Source organism: Rhamphochromis longiceps, linkage group LG15, assembly GCF_057381845.1.
Source record: "Rhamphochromis longiceps isolate RC_006_pf linkage group LG15, R_longiceps_female_GT1.1, whole genome shotgun sequence".
Lineage (NCBI taxonomy): Eukaryota > Metazoa > Chordata > Actinopteri > Cichliformes > Cichlidae > Rhamphochromis > Rhamphochromis longiceps.
In genome coordinates, this window is record NC_140571.1 from 19039155 (window position 1) to 19051924 (window position 12770).

The window sequence follows — 12770 nt, forward strand, 5'->3', positions numbered from 1 at the left end:
ATTACAGGTCACCAGAGAACTTCAATCTATACACCTAAAAACCACAGACCAGGCGAGAAATTTGGGTGTAGTGATGGATGCAGACCTAAACTTAGATAAACACATTAAGACAATAACAAAGTCAGCTTACTATCACCTCAAGAATATATCAAGGATAAAAGATCTGATGTCTCAACAGGACCTGGAAAACCTAGTCCATGCATTCATCTTTAGTAGGCTTGATTACTGTAACAACAACTTTTACAGTTCTACCTAAAAAATAAGTCAGACAACTACAGCTCATTCAGAACTCTGCTGCTCGAGTCCTCACTAAGACCAAAAAAGTGGACCACATCAGTCCAGCTCTGAGGTCTTTACACTGGCTGCCTGTCCGTCAGAGGATAGACTTTAAAGTTCTGATGCTGGTCTATAAAGCTCTGAATGGTTTAGGACCAAAATACATCAGTGACCTCCTGACCCAGTATGAACCTTCCAGATCCCTCAGGTCATCTGGATCCGGTCTTTTATCAGTTCCCAGAGTCAGAACCAGACACGGAGAAGCTGCATTCAGCTTTTATGCTCCATATATCTGGAACAAACTCCCAGAAAGCCTCAGATCAGCTGAAACACTCAGTTTATTTAAATCCAGGTTGAAGACTCACCTGTTCTCAGCTGCATTTGAATAAAACACCAAATCCACACTTTTAAGCTTAAATTTCAAAACTTACATTAACTACTGATTTTATCTACTGTTCTGATTTTATCTGTTTTGATTTTATATACTGTTTTGTTTGTTTGTTTGTTTGTTTGTTAATTAGTTAGTTTGTTTGCTTGTTTTAATCAATTTTAAATCATGCTTTTTATTTGTTTTTGTTTCTAATGTCTCTGTAAAGCACTTTGAATCACCTTGTTGTTGAATTGTGCTATACAAATAAATTTGCCTTGCCTTGCCTTGCCTAGGTGGTGTTCAGTTGACAGCTCAGGGTCTGTCTTCACCCAAGTGTCCAGAACATGTACAAATTTCTGTAAAAATACAGCCGTTAATGTGGTTGGCATTAATACCTACAGTGGGGCAAAAAAGTATTTAGTCAGCCACCGATTGTGCAAGTTCCCCCACTTAAAATGATGACAGAGGTCAATAATTTGCACCAGAGGTACACTTCAACTGTGAGAGACAGAATGTGAAAAAAAAATCCATGAATCCACATGGTAGGATTTGTAAAGAATTTATTCATAAATTAGGGTGGAAAATAAGTATTTGGTCACCTCAAACAAGGAAAATCTCTGGCTCTCACAGACCTGTAACGTCTTCTGTAAGAAGCTTTTCTGTCCCCCACTCGTTACCTGTATGAATGGCACCTGTTTGAACTCATCATCTGTATAAAAGACACCTGTCCACAGACTCAAACAGTCAGACTCCAAACTCCGCCATGGCCAAGACCAAAGAGCTTTCGAAGGACACCAGGAAAAGTATTGTAGACCTGCACCAGACTGGGAAGAGTGAATCTACAATAGGCAAGCAGCTTGGTGTGAAAAAATCAACTGTGGGAGCAATCATCAGAAAATGGAAGACATACAAGACCACTGATAATCTCCCTCGATCTGGGGCTCCACGCAAGATCTCATCCCGTGGGGTCAAAATGATCATGAGAACGGTGAGCAAAGATCCCAGAACCACACGGGGGGACCTGGTGAATGACCTGCAGAGAGCTGGGACCAAAGTAACAAAGGTCACCATCAGTAACACACTACAACGGCAGGGAATCAAATCCCGCAGTGCCAGACGTGTTCCGCTGCTGAAGCCAGTGCATGTCCAGGCCCGTCTGAAGTTTGCCAGAGAGCACATGGATGATACAGCAGAGGATTGGGAGAATGTCATGTGGTCAGATGAAACCAAAGTAGAACTTTTTGGTATAAACTCAACTCGTCGTGTTTGGAGGAAGAAGAATACTGAGTTGCATCCCAAGAACACCATACCTGCTGTGAAGCATGGGGGTGGGAACATCATGCTATGGGGCTGTTTTTCTGCCAAGGGGACAGGACGACTGATCCGTGTTAAGGACAGAATGAATGGGGCCATGTATCGTGAGATTTTGAGCCAAAACCTCCTTCCATCAGTGAGAACTTTGAAGATGAAACGAGGCTGGGTCTTCCAACATGACAATGATCCAAAACACACCGCCCGGGCAACAAAGGAGTGGCTCCGTAAGAAGCATTTGAAAGTCCTGGAGTGGCCTAGCCAGTCTCCAGACCTCAACCCCATAGAAAATCTGTGGCGGGAGTTGAAAGTCCGTGTTGCTCGGCGACAGCCCCAAAACATCACTGCTCTCGAGAAGATCTGCATGGAGGAATGGGCCAAAATACCAGCTACTGTGTGTGCAAACCTGGTAAAGACCTATAGTAAACGTTTGACCTCTGTTATTGCCAACAAAGGTTATGTTACAAAGTATTGAGTTGTATTTTTGTTATTGACCAAATACTTATTTTCCACCCTGATTTACGAATAAATTCTTTACAAATCCTACCATGTGGATTCATGGATTTTTTTTTTTTCACATTCTGTCTCTCACAGTTGAAGTGTACCTCTGGTGCAAATTACTGACCTCTGTCATCATTTTAAGTGGGGGAACTTGCACAATCGGTGGCTGACTAAATACTGTTTTGCCCCACTGTACCTGCAGGCTCACATAACCTGGAGAAACAAAAGAGCAATAATACATATGAATGTACCACGTTTTAGTACTATATTTGGGAAAATTTCAATACAGTATAAATTGCTATGTCAGATAGAAGATAGAAGAAGAAACAACAAAAAAAACCCTAAAACCCATCACCAATGGGCACACTGCCCTTTCTGTACCAACAAGACTATACATGAGTACACAAAGCCAAGCCATGGCGTAAGTGAGATTGGTGTTAAAGAATTTGACTAGCCTGCAAAGAGTCCTGACCTCAACCACACAGAGCTCCTTTGGGATGAACTAGATTGGAGACTGCAAGCCGGGCCTTCTCGTCCAACGTCAGTGTCTGAACTCATAAATTCTTCTGGAAGAACGGTCAAAAACAAACTTTCCCATTTATGTCCCTCTTTTTGTCTTCTAACTTCTCTGCATCTCATGGACAAAGATTGTTTCATCTTGTTCTCTCTATAAACTTCACAAGATGCTCGGTTGAACTTTCCCTCCTCCGAGGTAAACTTTTATTAAACTCTTAATAAACAGTCATGAGTCTCCGGTTCTCACCTTCCGGTGTTACACTCTCAAGACCCCGGGTGGAACACACAGGTAAATGCAATTCCCATTGCTACATCCCTTTTCTTTTACAAAGACAATGAACTATTCATAAGTTGAGAACTCAATTTGCAACTGGAACAAAACTTAGACATGACATTTCTTTGTTAGACACAATTTTCTTCAAAAATAAAAATTCTTTCTTCCACTTACTTTTTTAGCTTTCTTTCTATTTTCCTTTAGTATTACTTTTATTCATTTTTTCCGTTTTGTTTCTCATTTCTTTATTTTTATTTTTTTTTCTTCCAAACAAGTAAACAGATCACAAAGCCATAACTCAAAATATTATCACAGATGTTCTGCTCTGTTCTCTAACCAGTAAACAAATCACAACATATAACTCAAATGTCGTCACAGATTTTTTTTTCTTTTGTCTTTCCTCTGACAAGTAAACAAATTACAGCGTATAACTCACAGATTACCCCTTAATTGCATACATAGTCCTTCAAATATCCAGGTTGTTGTACTACCCGTCCTGACCTGGTAGTGCTGTTTTGTGTGTTCTCTTTGCTCTTTGTCGGCACAGTAATGTTCTGCCCCTCAGGCTGGAGATGTGCTGACATGTCTTTTTTGACCTCCGTAGCTCGCCTCAGATGGCGACGATTCCTTCTGAGGACTCTGCCGTTGTCCAACTCCACATCATAGGATCTGTTTCCCAGAGTGTTACACACTCTAGCCTTGGTCCATAAGTTGTGTGGTTCAAAAGGTTGGACTCGCACCAAGTCCGCTGGGTTTAATGTGTCCATGTCCTTCGCTGTCTTGTTGTAGTACTTTGTTTGTCTCTCTCTGTTTTTCATCAGTGCTAACTTGTTGTCAGTCACTGTGGGTTGCAACAATCTGTCTCCTATTGGGAGAAGTGTCCTCGTCCTCCTGCTTAACAGTCTCTGTGCAGGGCTGGTAGTTAAACCTTGTGTTGGGGTGTTTCTGTGGTCCAATAAGGCCAAATATGGATCCTGTCCAGCCAATTTCGCCTTTTTCATGAGTCGTTTGGCAGTTTTAACGGCAGACTCAGCTTTGCCGTTGCTCTGCGGATAGCCAGGTGATGAGGTATGGTGTCGAAATTCCCATTTCCGGCTGAAGTTGGCAAACTCTGTTGAGCTGTACTGGGGCCCGTTGTCAGAAAAAACAATATTTGGGATTCCCTGACGTGCGAAATGAGCCTTTAGTTTCCTAATCACAGTACTCGACTTGGTATCAGGTAGATAATCTATCTCCCAAAAGTTGGAGTAATAATCAACAGTTATTAGGTAGTCCCTACCCTCAAAGTTGAATAAATCTGTCCCCACTTTGGTCCATGGTCTAGTGGTCGGCTCGTGTGGTTTTAGTGTCTCTTTCTGTTGTTTTGCATCCACAGACCGACATATGTCACATGTAGCGATGTACTTTTTGATGTGGTCGTTCATACCGTGCCAGTAGACGCAGTCTCTAGCTCTCCTGAGGCACCCTTCTGTGCCGATGTGTGTTGAGTGAATTCGCTGGGTTATATCTGCCTGTAGTGCTTCTGGAATCACCACTCTCTCTCCCTTGAAGACCAATCCATCCTGTGTGCTCAGTTCATCCTGCAAAGATTGGAACTGGGTTATTTCAACAGGTACATCTTTCTTACAGGCCGGCCACCCCTTTTGTATTGCTTTTATCAGCGTTTGTAGTGTGTGGTCGGTTCTTGTCCCTGCTCGTATTCTGTCCATGCTTTCTGTTGAAACAGGTACATAGTCCACCATGTTGACACATTCTGTCTCCAACTCCGTCTGGCTTTTGATGCTATCCTGCAGGTAGGCCCTACTCAGCGTATCAGCAAGTAGCATGAAACGGCCTGGAACATATGTTATGGTTATATCATATTTTTGCAGCCTTAATAGCATCCTTTGCAGTCTCTTAGGTGCATGTAACAGTGGCTTTTTAATAATGTTCTCGAGTGGCTTGTGGTCTGATTGCACTCTCACAAGACGACCATATGTATATTGGTGGAATTTCTCCATCCCAAACACAATAGCTAAGCATTCCTTTTCAATTTGTGCATAACCTCGTTCAGTGAGCGTCAATGCACGACTTGCAAATGCCACTGATTTTCCATGTTGAGTCAGAGCTGCTCCCAGTCCTGTCTCGCTGGCATCACACTGCAGCGTCAGCTCTTCTTCAGGGCTGTAATATTTCAAAACTGGGACTTGTGTTAGTTTTTCTTTCAGCGTCCCGGTGTTGTGTCTGGTGCTGTGTGAGTGCCTCATGCAGCTCGCATAAGGCGGTGACCGTGTCCGCTTGTGGTGGAATATAAACGGCACTTACAATGACCGATGTAAATTCCCGAGGTAGATAAAAAGGACGACACATGATGGACAGTAGTTCCAGATTTGGTGTGCAGGAGCGTGTGAGAGGAACAACGTTCGCACTGTTGCACCAGTTGTTGTTCACCATTAAACACACGCCGCCTCCCCTTGACTTCCCCGAGTCCCGTGTCCTGTCCATGCGGTGAACCGAGAAGAACTCGGCCGGCTGGATGGCGTGGTCCGGCACCGCTGGGTTCAGCCATGTCTCGGTGAAGCAGAGGAGATTGCAGTCCCGAATGTCTCTCTGGAACTTTATCCTGGCCCTGAGGTCGTCAAGCTTGTTCTCCAGTGACTGGACGTTGGCGAGCAGGATGCTAGGCAGAGGTGTGCGGTGTGCACGAGCTCTCAGCCTGTTCCTGACGCCGGCTCGCTTCCCTCTAGGCCGCCGCTGCTTCCCTTTGTTCTCCCTCGAGATCTCACTCGGCCAGCTCGGATCCGGAGTTAAAAACTTCGAATTGTGAGTACATTGTATACCAATAGAAACAAGAGTGTCACTGTCATACCTAATGTACCCAATGGTGATGATTTTGCCGATTTAGAAACGCTGAAAACTAACTTAAAAAACAAAGACAAAGAAAAAGTGGTCGGAGCAGTCGTGACGGCAGCCGACCTCACCGGCGCCATCTTAAATGTGGTTGTGTATGTGTGTGCGTGTGCGGTTTGTGGGAGGCAGCTCCTTTTCCCGGTAGGGAGTGAAACTGTTTGTTCAGCTCTTACTATCGCTGTGGGAAGAAACTGATGAGAAAAGAACAGAACAAGTCTCATAGTGAACAATCAGTCTAAGTCATCAAAAGGTTTGTCACAATCAGCAGGGCTGACTGTGTGTAGAGTGAAGGTTGGACCCAAATGCAGACGAAAACAAAATGTGAAACATGACTTGAATAACAGAAAACGAGCCGTTTATTGAGGCTGGCAAAATAACTGTAGGCAAAAGGCAAGGCTAACAATAAACTAAACTGGGTGAGCTAAATTAACTAAAAACCTACAACAAGACCATGGACTTGACATGAGGAAACTTGGCTTGCAAACAAAGCAGACGATCTGACAATGACACACTGAAAACAGAGAACTTAAATACACAGGAGGTGATTAGGGGAAGTGGGAACACATGGAGGAACAGCTGACTGACATGAACCTAATGACAGGACAGGGGAAGTGAAACTAAATACAATGAACAAAGAACACACGACTCCTTCAAAATAAAACAGGAAACACTGAAACTAGACATGACAACACAAGCTTAACAGACCTAATACGTGATGAACGATACAAGAACTCAAACATAGAAACCAAGGAAACAATAAATAATAACTGCCTTTCCTTAACTAAAGCTAAATAGGAATGACACAAACTAATCACAAATCTAAAATGAGACAAATACAAAATGAAACCAGGAAAAAATTAAAAACAAACTGAACTGGACATGTGTGTGCTTAATAAACTGGCAAATTACAGCAGGATTTTCCTATCCTCGGTCAGAAGGCACAGGTGACTTATATGATGAAAGAGAGGGTCCACAGCAATGAGAATTAGGGTTCCTTTAATCCAAACATCTCCAGAAGTGAATTCGTGTGAGTATATGTATGTGTGTGTGGTTCTGTAAAATAACAGAAATTACAATTAGCAAACAATTAAAGTCAACCAAACTGGTCTAAATAATACAGAAAGGGTTGAACAGAAATGACTAAACACCACCCCCTGGTGGACACAAATGGGCTGCTGCACAGGGATAGACTCCATCTTTACTTTGGGCAGCTCACTTCACAAGGGTAGCGCCATTTTGGTCAAATCAGCGTGAATATACAGTGTCTCGTGGCTACACAAACCGCTGGAAAACTCTATAAAGGCATCACACAATGTACATAGGCAAGTGTATGATAAGTTACAACCATAGAACAAAAAAATACAAGGCACTTACTTATCATTCACGCACACGCACGACACATGTTCAGTACAACAGCCCAGCTCCACCAGCGCTATCACAGTGAACCAGCGCAAACACAAACAAAGGATGGGAGGAATGTACCATCTTAGCAGTGGTTAGAGGGGGTCCGTGGAACAGTCTATATACACAAATCACAGGGGTTTTCTACACAAACAAACAAACAAACAAAACAAACAAAAATTTCAAGTGGAACCCAAAACACAAATACATGAGACCAAATAACACAACCCTGGGAGACAAGGCAAAAAGTCAAATACTCAAAGTTTCAGGAGGCCGACCCAGACGTCGGCGGCACAACAGTCCATAGGTCATTAGTTCAGGGGGCCGACAAGGACGACATCAGCACAAGAGTTTGCACAGTTCAGGTGGCCGACCAGGAGGCCAACGGTTCAGTAGTCCATAGTTCAAGGGTTCAGGGGGCCGGCCACGAGTCCAACAGTGGCGACGGAGCAGGTCAGGAGGCCGACAACGTGGAAAACGGGAGTGGCTGACCACACTTGGAGAGCTTGGTTGGCTGCCGGCGGCAACTTGGGCACGTACGAAGATGGTCAGGGGGCTTGGCTGGCGGTCGACGGCAGTGTGGGCACATACAAAGGCCATCGGGCAGCTTGGCCGTCAGGTGGCTTGGCAGGTGGTCGACGACGTGGACGAGAACTGGCTGGTGGTCAACGGCGTGGACGATAGTCCTTGGATGGTTTGGTTGGTTTCCGTCGACAGACTGTTTTGACAGGCTCCGGAAACAGCTGTGCTGGACTTGGCTTGGCACGTGGAAGGAGACCAGGCTGAGGCGTGGCAGGGCCAGGCGAGGCATTGTCCTCTGGCTGGGTCGCGTCGAGACCAGGCGTGGCGACGACCTCTGGCTGGGTCGCGTCGAGACCAGGTGGCAGCATGGCGGCTGCAGGTGGTGGACCAGGTGGTGGCGCTGCAGCAGATGTTGCAGAATGCTGGATGGGCTCGGCTAAACCTCCAGCTGGCGTGGCATGAGGCTAGACGGGCTCCTCGGGCCCTCCAGCTGACGAGGCATGAGGCTGGACGGGCTCCTCGGGCTCTCCAGCTGACACTGGAAAAGGCTGCACAAACTCCAACTAAGCCCCTGGCTCCAACCTGGCCTGGATAACAGTCCCACAGCGGCTTAGCTGAGCCTCATGGCTAGCATTTCCAGTGCAAACAGTCTTATAATTTGGCTTCTTGGAAGCATAGTTCGTGGCATGATCAATGCACAGAGAAGCTAGACAATTTTGCAAAGGGATAAGATGGTCCGTGGAAGACTTGGCCGAAAAATTCTCAGTCTTAGTCATTTCAAAATCATAAACAGTCTTTTTATAGCCGGGCCCATGAACTGGTAAGGCAGTGTTAGTTTTAATATTCACCTTGGAAAAAACATGAGGAGCCAAAATATAGTCACTCACTTCAAACCTTTGTGAGGTACGTTGATGACGTGAACGCCACTTTTTTTCTAGAAGCAGTTGTGACTGAACCAGGGCTAATTGTGGGGTCTGGCTCCTCATCCTCTGACCACAACCTCGCCAGAAATGAGGCTGGAGATGTGAAATCTGAATGAGACTGTGAGGGTGAGTGACTAATCCGTGATGGCGAAGAGGAAACTGGCGAGCTGGGGGGCAGTGCCGGCACTGAAGGGAGGGGCGCTGTGGCAAATCTCAGCAAGCCGACACGGACACACTCAGGCTCGAGAGGCAGCGATGGAGATGACTGGTTGTGGGGTTGCTGTGACTGGGAGGTGCTGGAAGCCATTACATGACTCGACAGTTCCTGGGCCCTCTTCATAATAGCCTCAGTGACGTTCACCATTACAAGCTTGCTCTTCAAATCGGGTGCCGTGAGGACGCGGTTGAGGATCGCTTGGATCCAAGCCATCTCCTCCAGACACTCAGTGAGAGCCGAGTCTGCTGGGTCCATGACTGGTCAGATCGTTCTGGGTTACCTGACCGTTGCCATGGGTTAACTGTCCGTTGCCATGCGTTAACTGTCCGTTGCCATGCGTTTACATGTGTTGTTATGGGTTAACTGTCCGTTGCCATGCGTTTACATGCGTTGTTATGGGTTAACTGTCCGTTGCCATGCATTTACATGCGTTGTTATGGGTTAACTGTCCGTTGCCATGGGTTAACTGTCCGTTGCCATGCGTTAACTGTCCGTTGCCATGCGTTTACATGCGTTGTTATGGGTTAACTGTCCGTTGCCATGCGTTTACATGCGTTGTTATGGGTTAACTGTCCGTTGCCATGGGTTAACTGTCCGTTGCCATGGGTTACCGGTCCGTTGCCATGGTAACCGGTCCGTTGCCATGGGTTACCTGACCGTTGCCATGGGTTAACTGTCCGTTGCCATGCGTTAACTGTCCGTTGCCATGCGTTTACATGTGTTGTTATGGGTTAACTGTCCGTTGCCATGCGTTTACATGCGTTGTTATGGGTTAACTGTCCGTTGCCATGGGTTATATGACCGTTGCCATGGGTTAACTGTCCGTTGCCATGCGTTAACTGTCCGTTGCCATGCGTTTACATGCGTTGTTATGGGTTAACTGTCCGTTGCCATGCGTTTACATGCGTTGTTATGGGTTAACTGTCCGTTGCCATGGGTTACCGGTCCGTTGCCATGGTAACCGGTCCGTTGCCATGGGTTACCGGTCCGTTGCCATGGTAACCGGTCCGTTGCCATGGGTTACCTGACCGTTGCCATGGGTTAACTGTCCGTTGCCATGCGTTAACTGTCCGTTGCCATGCGTTTACATGTGTTGTTATGGGTTAACTGTCCGTTGCCATGCGTTTACATGCGTTGTTATGGGTTAACTGTCCGTTGCCATGGGTTATATGACCGTTGCCATGGGTTAACTGTCCGTTGCCATGCGTTAACTGTCCGTTGCCATGCGTTTACATGTGTTGTTATGGGTTAACTGTCCGTTGCCATGCATTTACATGCGTTGTTATGGGTTAACTGTCCGTTGCCATGCGTTTACATGCGTTGTTATGGGTTAACTGTCCGTTGCCATGGGTTACCGGTCCGTTGCCATGGTAACCGGTCCGTTGCCATGGGTTACCGGTCCGTTGCCATGGTAACCGGTCTGTTGCCATGGGTTACCTGACCGTTGCCATGGGTTAACTGTCCGTTGCCATGCGTTAACTGTCCGTTGCCATGCGTTTACATGTGTTGTTATGGGTTAACTGTCCGTTGCCATGCGTTTACATGCGTTGTTATGGGTTAACTGTCCGTTGCCATGGGTTATATGACCGTTGCCATGGTTTAACTGTCCGTTGCCATGCGTTAACTGTCCGTTGCCATGCGTTTACATGTGTTGTTATGGGTTAACTGTCCGTTGCCATGCATTTACATGCGTTGTTATGGATTAACTGTCCGTTGCCATGGGTTAACTGTCAGTTGCCATGCGTTAACTGTCCGTTGCCATGCGTTTACATGCGTTGTTATGGGTTAACTGTCCGTTGACATGCGTTTACATGCGTTGTTATGGGTTAACTGTCCATTGCCATGGGTTAACTGTCCGTTGCCATGCGTTTACATGCGTTGTTATGGGTTAACTGTCCGTTGCCATGGGTTAACTGTCCGTTGCCATGCGTTAACTGTCCGTTGCCATGAGTTTACATGCGTTGTTATGGGTTAACTGTCCGTTGCCATGGGTTACCGGTCCGTTGCCATGGTAACCGGTCCGTTGCCATGGGTTACCGGTCCGTTGCCATGGTAACCGGTCCGTTGCCATGGGTTACCTGACCGTTGCCATGGGTTAACTGTCCGTTGCCATGCGTTAACTGTCCGTTGCCATGCGTTTACATGTGTTGTTATGGGTTAACTGTCCGTTGCCATGGGTTATATGACCGTTGCCATGGGTTAACTGTCCGTTGCCATGCGTTAACTGTCCGTTGCCATGCGTTTACATGCGTTGTTATGGGTTAACTGTCCGTTGCCATGCGTTTACATGCGTTGTTATGGGTTAACTGTCCGTTGCCATGGGTTACCGGTCCGTTGCCATGGTAACCGGTCCGTTGCCATGGGTTACCGGTCCGTTGCCATGGTAACCGGTCCGTTGCCATGGGTTACCTGACCGTTGCCATGGGTTAACTGTCCGTTGCCATGCGTTAACTGTCCGTTGCCATGCGTTTACATGTGTTGTTATGGGTTAACTGTCCGTTGCCATGCGTTTACATGCGTTGTTATGGGTTAACTGTCCGTTGCCATGGGTTATATGACCGTTGCCATGGGTTAACTGTCCGTTGCCATGCGTTAACTGTCCGTTGCCATGCGTTTACATGTGTTGTTATGGGTTAACTGTCCGTTGCCATGCATTTACATGCGTTGTTATGGATTAACTGTCCGTTGCCATGGGTTAACTGTCCGTTGCCATGCGTTAACTGTCCGTTGCCATGCGTTTACATGCGTTGTTATGGGTTAACTGTCCGTTGACATGCGTTTACATGCGTTGTTATGGGTTAACTGTCCGTTGCCATGGGTTAACTGTCCGTTGCCATGCGTTTACATGCGTTGTTATGGGTTAACTGTCCGTTGCCATGGGTTAACTGTCCGTTGCCATGGGTTTACATGTGTTGTTATGGGTTAACTGTCCGTTGCCATGCGTTTACATGCGTTGTTATGGGTTAACTGTCCGTTGCCATGGGTTATATGACCGTTGCCATGGGTTAACTGTCCGTTGCCATGCGTTAACTGTCCGTTGCCATGCGTTTACATGCGTTGTTATGGGTTAACTGTCCGTTGCCATGCTTTTACATGCGTTGTTATGGGTTAACTGTCCGTTGCCACGGGTTATCTGTCCGTTGCCATGCGTTTACATGCGTTGTTATTGGTTAACTGTCCGTTGCCATGCGTTTACATGCGTTGTTATGGGTTAACTGTCCGTTGCCATGGGTTACCGGTCCGTTGCCATGGTAACCGGTCCGTTGCCATGGGTTACCGGTCCGTTGCCATGGTAACCGGTCCGTTGCCATGGGTTACCTGACCGTTGCCATGGGTTAACTGTCCGTTGCCATGCGTTAACTGTCCGTTGCCATGCGTTTACATGTGTTGTTATGGGTTAACTGTCCGTTGCCATGCATTTACATGCGTTGTTATGGGTTAACTGTCCGTTGCCATGCGTTTACATGCGTTGTTATGGGTTAACTGTCCGTTGCCATGGGTTACCGGTCCGTTGCCATGGTAACCGGTCCGTTGCCATGGGTTACCGGTCCGTTGCCATGGTAACCGGTC